The sequence below is a fragment of the Lactuca saligna genome, chromosome 4, assembly GCF_052625555.1.
Source record: "Lactuca saligna cultivar CGN05327 chromosome 4, ASM5262555v1, whole genome shotgun sequence".
In the NCBI taxonomy this organism is placed as follows: Eukaryota; Viridiplantae; Streptophyta; class Magnoliopsida; order Asterales; family Asteraceae; genus Lactuca; species Lactuca saligna.
In genome coordinates, this window is record NC_136420.1 from 329,608,332 (window position 1) to 329,619,060 (window position 10,729).

A 10,729-nucleotide genomic window follows, 5' to 3' on the forward strand; every position below is an offset into this window, starting at 1 on the left:
TCCACATTGCATACTTAAAAAATAAAAGTAAAGATGATAAATTGGAACAGACTCCCCTGGGATAGTAGTGGCGAGATCAAATTCGGAACTTGTGTGGTTGACATCTCATATAATTTGTTGGAAAAATAGTTCTCCTGAAATCTTTTCTCGTGAATGTAAATGTGTCGGATATAAATAAACCAAAGAAGCCTCATAAATAAGTCTGATGAATGTGGGTCATGACATGCAGATGGTGTCCACATCGTAAGGGTAGGTCTGTAAGATTATCGATCATGATAAACTCAAACGTCACGATGTTGTAGTGATGGCCACATCATGTTGACTGTATGGAAGATCAAGAGGACCCAAATTATAATGCATCTTCACTTCATAATGGCTTAGGACCATTCTCGACCTTTTCTTTCTATAAAATTCTTCAAAAATATTCTCTTCATCTAGTAGGAACCCCGCACTTATTCAAGAATATGGTATTTAATTGTAATCTTCCAAGATCTCACGACTTTTTCTAATTAAGCTCCTTTACTGCTTCACTTTCTTTTAAAACTACAAAATAAGATCAAAAGACTAGAGAAACACAAACTAAAACAAACACTACAAAGAAATCCAAATAAAATGAAAACTCTTAAAACATCAATTTGCCTCCCGATAAGCGCTTCTTTTTGTGGAGTCGTGAGTTGGAGTCCTTCCCGCTCTATGTTGTTGCGGTTGGGAGGGGGATCTTCTTTTGCTCTCTCCATATTTTCTTGTAAGCTTACCCTTCATATGTACGCCTTCTTTGAGTTTTTTTCTTCTTTTGATCGGTGCTTTCTTCGTGTTTTTGTTTTAATCCTTTTCTTTTCCCTTTCATCTTTGTTTTCTTCTTCTCATTATTCTCCTCTTTTTCTACCCTCATCTTGACAATTATTGGATCCTCTATTTCCTCATCCGTTTCCTCATCATTTATCTCCCCATTGTCACCCAAATCAACTTCTTCTTTGTCACTTTCTTCTTCCACTTAAGCCTTGGGTGTAGTGAACGCAAAGACTTCAAATGTCATAGGAATTGAAGCCTTGAATTGGAACACTTAACTTCTTCAACGCGAGGCTTCTCCCAATCTTTCAACTCTTCCTCCATCAACTTCTCTATCTCATCTAACTCGTTTGGACCTTCTTTTATTCTATTACCTTGCATACCATTTACCTATAACATCTCAACTAAATGTTCTTCATGATTCACTTCTTTGTTCATCTCAAAGGTGATTTCTTCTTCGTCTACAGGAAGTGTGAGCTTAGAATTGTAGATGTCAACGATGGCTCTTATGGTGCTTAAGAATGGTCTTCCCAAGATTATGGGAATGTCTTCATCTTCTTTCATGTATAGAACCACCAAGTCAACAGGAAAAATAAAATTTCCTACCTTCACCAATTAATCTTTGACAATCCCACATAGATGAGTGATTGTGTGATCTGCCATTCGATGTGTCATACTTGTATTTTGTAGTTTTGGTAGATCGAGATTTTTGTAAAAAAAGAATATGAAATGAGATTGATGCTAGCCCCCGAATCAGCTAAAGCATTTATTGAAGCAAAATTGCCAAACTCACAAGGAAAAGTCAATCAGCCCGAATTTCTCATCTTAATTATCAACCCATCAATGATTTCACCTGAACATAACTCCTTTACCACAACAGTAGATGCTTTTTCCAATTCTCTTTCATTGGTCATCACGTCCTTAGCAAATTTAGGAAGCTTATCAATGGATTTTAGTAATGAAGAATTGATAGAAAGGGATAATACTTATTCCATGAATTTCTTCTGTACCAGCTCCAGAGGGTTCTTGAAGGCTCGAGATGGATATGGCAGAGGATGTTGGGATGGTTTTGAAGGAGAAGAATTTTTACCCTTCAGTGGCCATGGCGTAGCAGGTCGCCATGATGTGGGAACTGAGCATACCTCAATTTTGATTTTTCTTTGATCTTCTCTTTTTCTAGTTGTGTATTGGGTTGTATAGTAGTTGCTAATGGATCACTAATGTCTCAGAATGAACCTATTTTTTAGAGTATATTGCCATAACACGAGGTTGTGGTTTTGGGTTTGGATTTTTAGGACGTAACCTATTGTTAACAAGTGTTGATAATTGCCCAAGTTGATTATCAATGCACTTAATGGAATCCAAATGATTTCTCATGATAAAATCAGTGGCATCATGTCTTTTTTTTTTCAGAGGCTTCCATAAACCTATTTAGCATTGACTCAAAATTCATCTTCTTCTCGGGTGGTAGTTGTTCTTTTTTGTTACAAGCCTCGACTAATTTGCATGTACAACTTGTCCTTTTGATTATTGTATTCCTTGTAAGGCAACCACTCCTTCTTCTGTATTCTCTAATCCTCATCATATTTGTCCTCGCTTGAGTAACATAATTAGCCTTTTCGATTCCCATTCTCATATAGATCATAATCTTTGGTCAAACAGGGCCTATTGCAATTGTCACATCCAACTCGTATGACATGAATAGAGTGATCCGTTTTTTTCATTCTAAAATCAATGTTATCTAGTTATCCATTATTGTACCTAATTTCTAGTTTCCTCCATTTCCATGTCCACTTGTATCATCTTATTGTGGATTATGGTATTCTATGGAGTGTTTTATGAACTCTTCAATTAACTCTTTAATTGTGGCCGGATTCTTCTTGGTCATTGTCCCTTGAGAATCAAATAGTTTCCTAGTTGTAACGTTCACCCCATCATAAAATATGGACATCTATTGTTGTATATTTAAGTCATGTCGAGGACAATTTCTCAAAAGACCTTTGTACCTTTCCCAAACTTCAAATAAGGATTCACCTAATTATTGTTAGAAGTTGGCTATCTTCTTTTTAATTTTGGATATCTTGAAGGATGACTAAACTGTTCAATAAACTCCCCTTAAGATTGTTCCATGTTCAAATAACTCTAGGTGCGAGTGACTTCAACCAAAATTTTGCATCTCCTGTAAGCATTACTAGAAGCATCCTTAGTAAAACCACATCTCTATTAACATTTGGAACACCGTGAGGTGGTGGCCGCTGCCGTGAGCTGCCACTGACCACGACTACATGAGGTGGTAGTGGGTGGTGCTTGGCATAGTGAACCCTAATCGCCCCAAATGCTTGATCTGGACTAGTTGGAGGATGATTTGGCTAGAAAACCCTAATTTTGGGTTTTGTTAGTTTGGATTTTACCGGGACCCGCGGTTGGACTGTTAGATTGATGTTGTGAATTATGTCCGATTTCATTGTGTGAATGACCTAGCGGGGTGATGAAATTAACGGGTTAAGACCTTAATGGGTTCAGTCAGAAATATTTACCCCTAATTGGCATTTTATATGAAAACCATAATTATGCTTAGGCCTTACCTTGCTATTGGGCTTTTGTGATTGGGCTATTGATAGGCCATCCAAGAACAATCTTATGGACTAGAGTATTTAGATGGGCTTTATGTTGGAATAGTGTCTAAGGCTATAACTATATTCGGTGGTGCATGGTCCTTTTGGGTTGCCTTCACCATAGCAACTTGAAGGATGATTTATTAAGAGAGAGTGAATATTATAAGGAATAATATTTAGCTATTTGATTAATATAAGTCATAAATTAATTGGTATTAATTTGGTGACTTAAAGAGATTAATTAAATAAGAGGGTATAAACTGTCAATTGTTTGATAGTTAGACTTTAGACTATAAATCCATTAGGATACACCTTGGACGGATTCTAAGAGCTTTAGGATAGCTCAAAATCGTCCATAGGGTTATCTATGGAATGGATTTGGATAGCCTTAAGAGAAGATTATCCAATTAGGGTTTAGGGTGAAGCCCTTAAGGAGTCTAATAGTATAAATAGCCCCTATGGGTGAGGGAATTCGACACACAACCTAAAGCAAGGAACCTCTGGTCGAATTCCTCCCCTCTCCTCTCTCCTAAATCATCTTGCTTGCTATTGGTGTTTGTAAGCCATTAGAGGAGTGACAATTGTGACTCTAGAAGCTCCAAGACAAACAAGATCAACAAGGGATTCAAAGGTATGATTCTAGATCTGTCTTAATATTGTTGTTTAACCTAATTAGCCATTAGAAGTATTGGATTCAAAAGCATGTTTATTAGAAAGCCTAGATCCAAGCAATAGGGTTTTGCATGCGCACATAGGAAAGTTCTTATGGCTAAAACCCAACAGTGGTATCAGAGCCTAGATTGGTTTTCTTTAAATTGTTGCTTAATTAACTGAAACAAACCTGCAAAATTCGATTTTTTGGGTTTTGAGTCACTGACTCGTCGAGTTCCAAGGTGGACTCGTCGAGTAGGCCTGACTCGGCGAGTCCCCTTGTGCACTCGGCGAGTCTAGGCGTCAGGAATGGCCAGATTCGGGATTTTTTCATAATTATCTTATGGAAACTTACCTTAATCATATTAGATCAATGTAAATCCGATTTTTTTTGATAAATATGACTATTATCTTGATCTAATTAAAGATATTTATCATCCAATAAAATATTTAATTTCCTTATATGATAATGATTAATTATTTTGGTAATTATCTTCAAAGAAATCAAGATAAATCAAATAAAGATAATTAGAATATTAATTGTTAATTGGAATTATTTGTTATTTGATCCTTCATGTTTTAAATGTTTAAAACCTACCCTGAAGTTTTGAAATTTATATTTGTGATTAAAAGTTTTAATTTAGACATCTTAAATTTCAAACCCTAAATTATGAAAAGTTTAAAATGTAACCCTATACTTATATGATATTACTAGATTAATATATATATATATATATATATATATATATATATATATATATATATATATATATATATATATATATATATATATATATGTATAACTAAATGCTAGTCTTACCGCTAGTAGGCCTCATTCACGAAGCCGATCTATAAGGTGGGTATAAGGTTGCGGCCTATAAAATGGCGCTTAATGGGTGTACACTCACACCCACCGCTTGCTTGATTGGTGGAGGTTCGTTAGCCGAACGGGTAGGATAGGGCAACCTCATCCTCTCATTAAAAGTATGATAAGAAATACGAAGTAACTAAATTTTTTTTTAAATTTCCCAATCTTAGTTACTTTAGGAAAAGTGAATTGATGCAATCCCATGAAATTACACTTTGCACCTTGCTAAGATGTTAGTGGAGCGTGTGTGGTTTACCGGCACACTAATTGGTTCTAAGCGAAGGTGGCAAAGGGTGATTCATTGTTCATCATAGTTCGATGGAGCGTGTGTGGTTTACCGGCACATCGAATAGGTGGTCGTTACAATGAAGGCACCATGTGAATTTGCATTGTAATTCACACCCGCTTTGTGATCCTCGGCATCCCAGTCACAAACAAGAGGGGCATATCGAGATTTAAACATGCCATTGAATAGTTCAATGAATCTCATCCGAATCTAGGAATTCTCAAAAACACTTAGGACTAAAAGTTTAAGTTTTGTGATGGAGAATTAGTGAATCGTCATTCACTTACCTTCAATTTATTTGCATGATAGATTACGACATCCCTTTTTTAGTATGTAAATGTTATTGTTGGATCCTAGCCCTAATTTTTCTTATTGGGTGATAATTAGGGATTCTTGTTCTAATCAATCTTTGTCCTTTCTATAGATGTCAAACGCAAACAACGCTGCTGCTAGTTCTTTCACGTTGATGAGCCTTTGCCAAAAGGTCACCTTCGATGGAACGAACTTTGGCGAATGGATAAGATACATTCGCACCATTGCTCGCTATGAGGATAAAGAGTATGTCCTCGATGAGAAGCTCGAGAAAATCAACCCCGAAGTTGCTACTCCCGCCGAAATCACCGCCTTTGAAACTCATGAGCGAGATGCAACGAAGGTACATTGCATCATGATCGCCACCATGAACTCCGAATTCCAAAAGTCCTACGAGGACATGTATCCATACGAAATGCATCAAGACTTGTTGGAGAGGTACCACCAAAATGCGAGACAAGAGCGTTACGAGATCTTCACTAACATGATTTCCGCCAAGATGGGTCATGGAGAATCTCTTACCGTGCACTTGCAAAAGATGCAAAGGTATGTCGACCGCCTTCGCAAGTTAAATGTTGACTTCGGCGAAGACTTGGCGATCGACATGGTGCTTCACTCTTTGCCTCCGATGTACAATCAATTTAGGATGACCTACCACATGAACAAAGAGGAGGTCACTCTAAGTAAACTCCAAGGTCTCTTGAGGGTTGCTGAGAGCAATTTCAAGGACAAGTCTGTTGCACCAACTCCCAATCCATCCGCTGCTCCTGTCTTGGCTATTGGTCAAGGGAAGGGAAAGAAGAGGAAAGCTTCTTCGAATAACTATCGAAAGGTGAAAGCCCGAGATGGTTCCTCTTCTAGTGGGACCAAAGTTGATCCCTCTAAGCCCTGCTCTAACCCGAAGGAGGCAGAGTGCCACCACTGCCACAAGATAGGACATTGGAAGAGAAGCTGCCCGGATTACCTGCAAGCCATCAAGGAAGGAAAGATCTAGCCATCTTTCGCAGGTATATATGCAATCAAATCTAACGATTCTAATCATGCTATTTCTTGGGTTCTTGACACCGGTTGTGGTTATCACATTTGTTCTAATGTGCAGGGACTAAGAAGAAGTACGGATGTGGAGCAAGGAAGGATCAATCTAATCATGGGGAACAGAAGATTGTCGCCTGTGACCAAGATTGGAGTGTATTCTTTAGTGCTTAAGAATAGTTTAGTTTTAGATTTGAACAATTGTTTCTATTCGCCAGAAATGGCTAGAAACATCATTTCATTTCATGGTTTGTATAGACAAGGATTTAGATTTTCTTTTAATAATGAGAATGGTTCTATTTTGGCTTATCTAAATGGTGTCTTTTACTTTGAAGCTATACCATGTAATCGAATATATGAAACTGTTATGATTGTTGATAACTTAGGAAATGATGTTTTGAATATTGATTCTTCCACTAGTATGGATAAAGCATCCTTGTGGCATTGTCGTCTTGGACATGTCAACAAGAAACGCATAGCCCAACTCCAAAAGGATGGAGTGTTGGAGTCATTCGACCTTAGGGAAGATGACACATGCGAGTCTTGTTTACTTGGAAAGATGACTAAGTCACCCTTCATGAGTACTTGTGAAAGGGGTGAGGGACTATTAGACCTAATACATACCGATGTATATGGACCTTTTAGATCAACCACGAGGATGGGAACCGCTTCTATGTGACTTTTACCGATGATTATAGTAGATATGGGTATATCTATTTAATCAAGCAAAAGTCAGAAACCTTTGAAAAGTTCAAAGAGTTCAAGAATGAAGTGGAGAATCAATTGGGCAGGAAAATCAAGATGCTTCGATCCGATCGAGGAGGAGAGTACCTAAGTCTTGAATTCCACGATTATCTCAAGGAGTGTGGAATAGTTTCGCAATTGACGCCTCCTAGGACACCGCAGTTAAATGGTGTGGCAGAAAGGCGTAATCGAACCTTATTGGATATGGTTCGCTCTATGATGAGTCGTGCTTCACTACCTATCTTCTTTTGGGGGTATGCCTTAGAGACTGCCGCCCATATCCTTAACCGAGTCCCTACTAAGAAGGTTGCCAAAACACCTCACGAGATGTGGACGGGGAAAGCTCCCTCGTTGGCACATATCAAGGTTTGGGGTTGCGAGGCTTTCGTAAGACGAGATACTCACGACAAGCTTGAACCTCGAAGTGAGCGATGTATTTTCATCGGCTACCCACAAACTTCCTTTGGATATCTCTTCTATAGACCGAAAGATAATGTTATCTTTGTTGCGAGGAGAGGAGTTTTCCGAGAGCGAGAACTCATAAGCCAAGGAGACAGTGGGAGGCAAATCGAACTTGAAGAGATTCAAGAATCGATAGATGAAGGAACCTCTACCGCTGGCATTCAACCCGAGGAGGAAACTCCGGTTGAACCGATTGACGAATCCTTACCTCTTAGACGTTCCGATAGAGTTAGAGTTCATCCCCAGTTTTATGGTTTTCATATTACTACCGAAGGGGAAACGTATATTAGTGATGGTACACTAGTAAATCTTGATGAACCTAATAGCTATGAGGAAGCCATGGCAGGCCCGGAGTCTGCGAAATGGAAAGAGGCGATGGATAGCGAGATCCAATCCATGTACGATAACCAAGTTTGGAATTTGGTTGATTACGTGCCCGAACGTAAGACCGTAGGGTGCAAGTGGATCTTCAAGAAGAAGACCGACGTGGATGGGAACGTACACACATATAAGGCGCGATTGGTTGCGAAGGGCTTTACTCAAACTCCCGGAGTTGACTATGATGAGACCTTCTCACCAGTTGCGAAGATTAAATCTATTAGAGTGATGCTAGAAATTGCCGCATTTCATGATTATGAGATTTGGCAAATGGATGTCAAGACCGCTTTCCTTAACGGAAAGTTGGCTGAGGATGCTTACATGGCTCAGCCAGAGGGGTTTGTGGATCCGAAGCATCCGAATAGAGTGTGTAAGCTTGAGAAGTCCATTTATGGACTTAAGCAAGCGTCTCGCAGATGGAATCTTTGCTTCGATGAGAAAGTCAAAGAGTTTGGATTTGTACGAAGCGAAGACGAATCTTGTGTATATGTCAAAGCCAGTGGGAGTATAGTAAGATTCCTCGTTCTATATGTCGATGACATATTACTCATAGGAAACGACATCCCGACTCTGCAGGAGGTTAAGTCCTGGCTCGGGAAGTGCTTCGCTATGAAGGACCTCGGAGAGGCTTCTTACATTTTGGGAATAAGGATAGTAAGAGAAAGAAGTAAGAGACTAATTGGACTTAGTCAGAATACTTACTTGGAGAAGGTACTAAAACGTTTTAGTATGGAAAACTCAAAGAAGGGAGAACTACCGATACAAGGAAATGCCAAGTTGAGTAAGACTCAAAGTCCGAGTACCGAAGCTGAGATAGCAGAAATGAGCCGAGTACAATACGCTTCCGCAGTTGGCTCAATCATGTACGCTATGACTTGTACTCGCCCTGATGTAGCCTTCGCTTTGAGCATGGTTAGCAGATATCAAGGGAACCCTGGCAAAGCACATTGGATTGCGGTGAAGAACATCTTTAAGTACCTTCGGAGGACAAAAGAATGGTTCTTAGTCCTTGGAGGGAGTGATGACTTGAAGGTGCGAGGGTATAGTGACGCCAGCTTTCAGACCGACAGGGACAACTATCGTTCGCAGTCGGGCTGGGTTTTTACCCTAAATGGAGGAGCAGTGACATGGAAAAGTTCCAAGCAGGAAACCGTAGCTGATTCAACGTGCGAATCAGAGTACATCGCAGCGAGCGAAGCGTCGAAGGAGGCAATATGGCTGAAGAACTTCATCGGTGATCTTGGAGTTGTGCCGGCCATAAAGGAGCCCATGGAGATTTTCTGTGATAACGAAGGTGCGGTTGCCTTGACCAAGGAACCATGGTAGATCTCGACATATCGACAGAAAATATCACTTCATTAGACATCGTGTAGAAGAAGGACAACTCGTAGTGAAGAGGATATCATCAGAAGATAACCCAGCAGACCCGCTTACGAAGGGACTGAGTAGGGTTAAGCACTTGCAGCATGCTAGGAGTATTGGGCTGAAGGATGATATTAGTATAGATTAGATAGTATTAGAAACGTATAATAGATAAATGTAATTAACATTTGATGATTAAATAAAGGAGTTTTATTTATGAGTAAAGTTACTGTCACATGTTAGTTGTTTAACTATTGTTTCACTTTGCATGTTTTGACTTCCAGAATAATTGAGTTTATTAGGAATAATCGAATTATTCAAATGGTCCACAATCGTTCATATGTTGGGAGTAGATATGAATGAAGATTGTCATGAATTGGTGTGTAGAATGTCTAAATGGTGTTAGACATGGCAAGGGTTGCTGCAACGTTCATGAGTGCTTATGAACTGGTTTTGAGCATTGGAATAAACCCGCGCTTGCTGGAATCACCTTATGGAATACGATATAAAAGGTGATCGCAAGACGATAATATCATATGGTCTTAAAACCTAGATATATGGTTTATTATTTGTTAATTGATTGTGCATTGATAATGCGAAAACGCATCAGTAACTTGATGTTATAAAACGCATTGTTGTGTATAGTTGGTTAATGAATAAGTAAATGCATATAAGTCGAAGTTTATCTATAAATTTTATCCTAAGATGATAGAAGAGATATCTTGGCCACTCGATGATTTGATTTGACTTATGTTCCGGGCCCGGTCAGAACTGAATTGATGTGTTCGATTAAGTTCTATGTCAAATAAATCGAAGATCGAGAAATCTAAATGCTAGACTAACCATTCCATAGGATTGTCAGCATGATATCTAACAGAGGACTGTACGATCCCTTATCTAAAGGACAAGATTGATTAGATCAGAGTTGACAGCGTCTTTGAGAGCTACGATTGCAAACCGTATTGTACTTGTATAGTTACTAGACTTATCCAAGTGGGAGACTGTTGGAATAGTGTCTAAGGCTATAACTATATTCGGTGGTGCATGGTCCTTTTGGGTTGCCTTCACCATAGCAACTTGAAGGATGATTTATTAAGAGAGAGTGAATATTATAAGGAATAATATTTAGCTATTTGATTAATATAAGTCATAAATTAATTGGTATTAATTTGGTGACTTAAAGAGATTAATTAAATAAGAGAGTATAAACCGTCAATTGTTTGATAGTTA

The 10,729-nt window shown here is 38.8% G+C and overlaps 1 non-coding gene across 1 annotated transcript; it reads left to right on the forward strand.

Annotated features, from left to right (window-relative positions):
• Nucleotides 1–2,756: 2,756 nt before the first annotated feature.
• Nucleotides 2,757–2,863, forward strand: LOC145044463 (small nucleolar RNA R71). The gene has a single exon (XR_013681413.1). It is a non-coding gene; the product is annotated as a small nucleolar RNA R71 (small nucleolar RNA).
• Nucleotides 2,864–10,729: the final 7,866 nt, after the last annotated feature.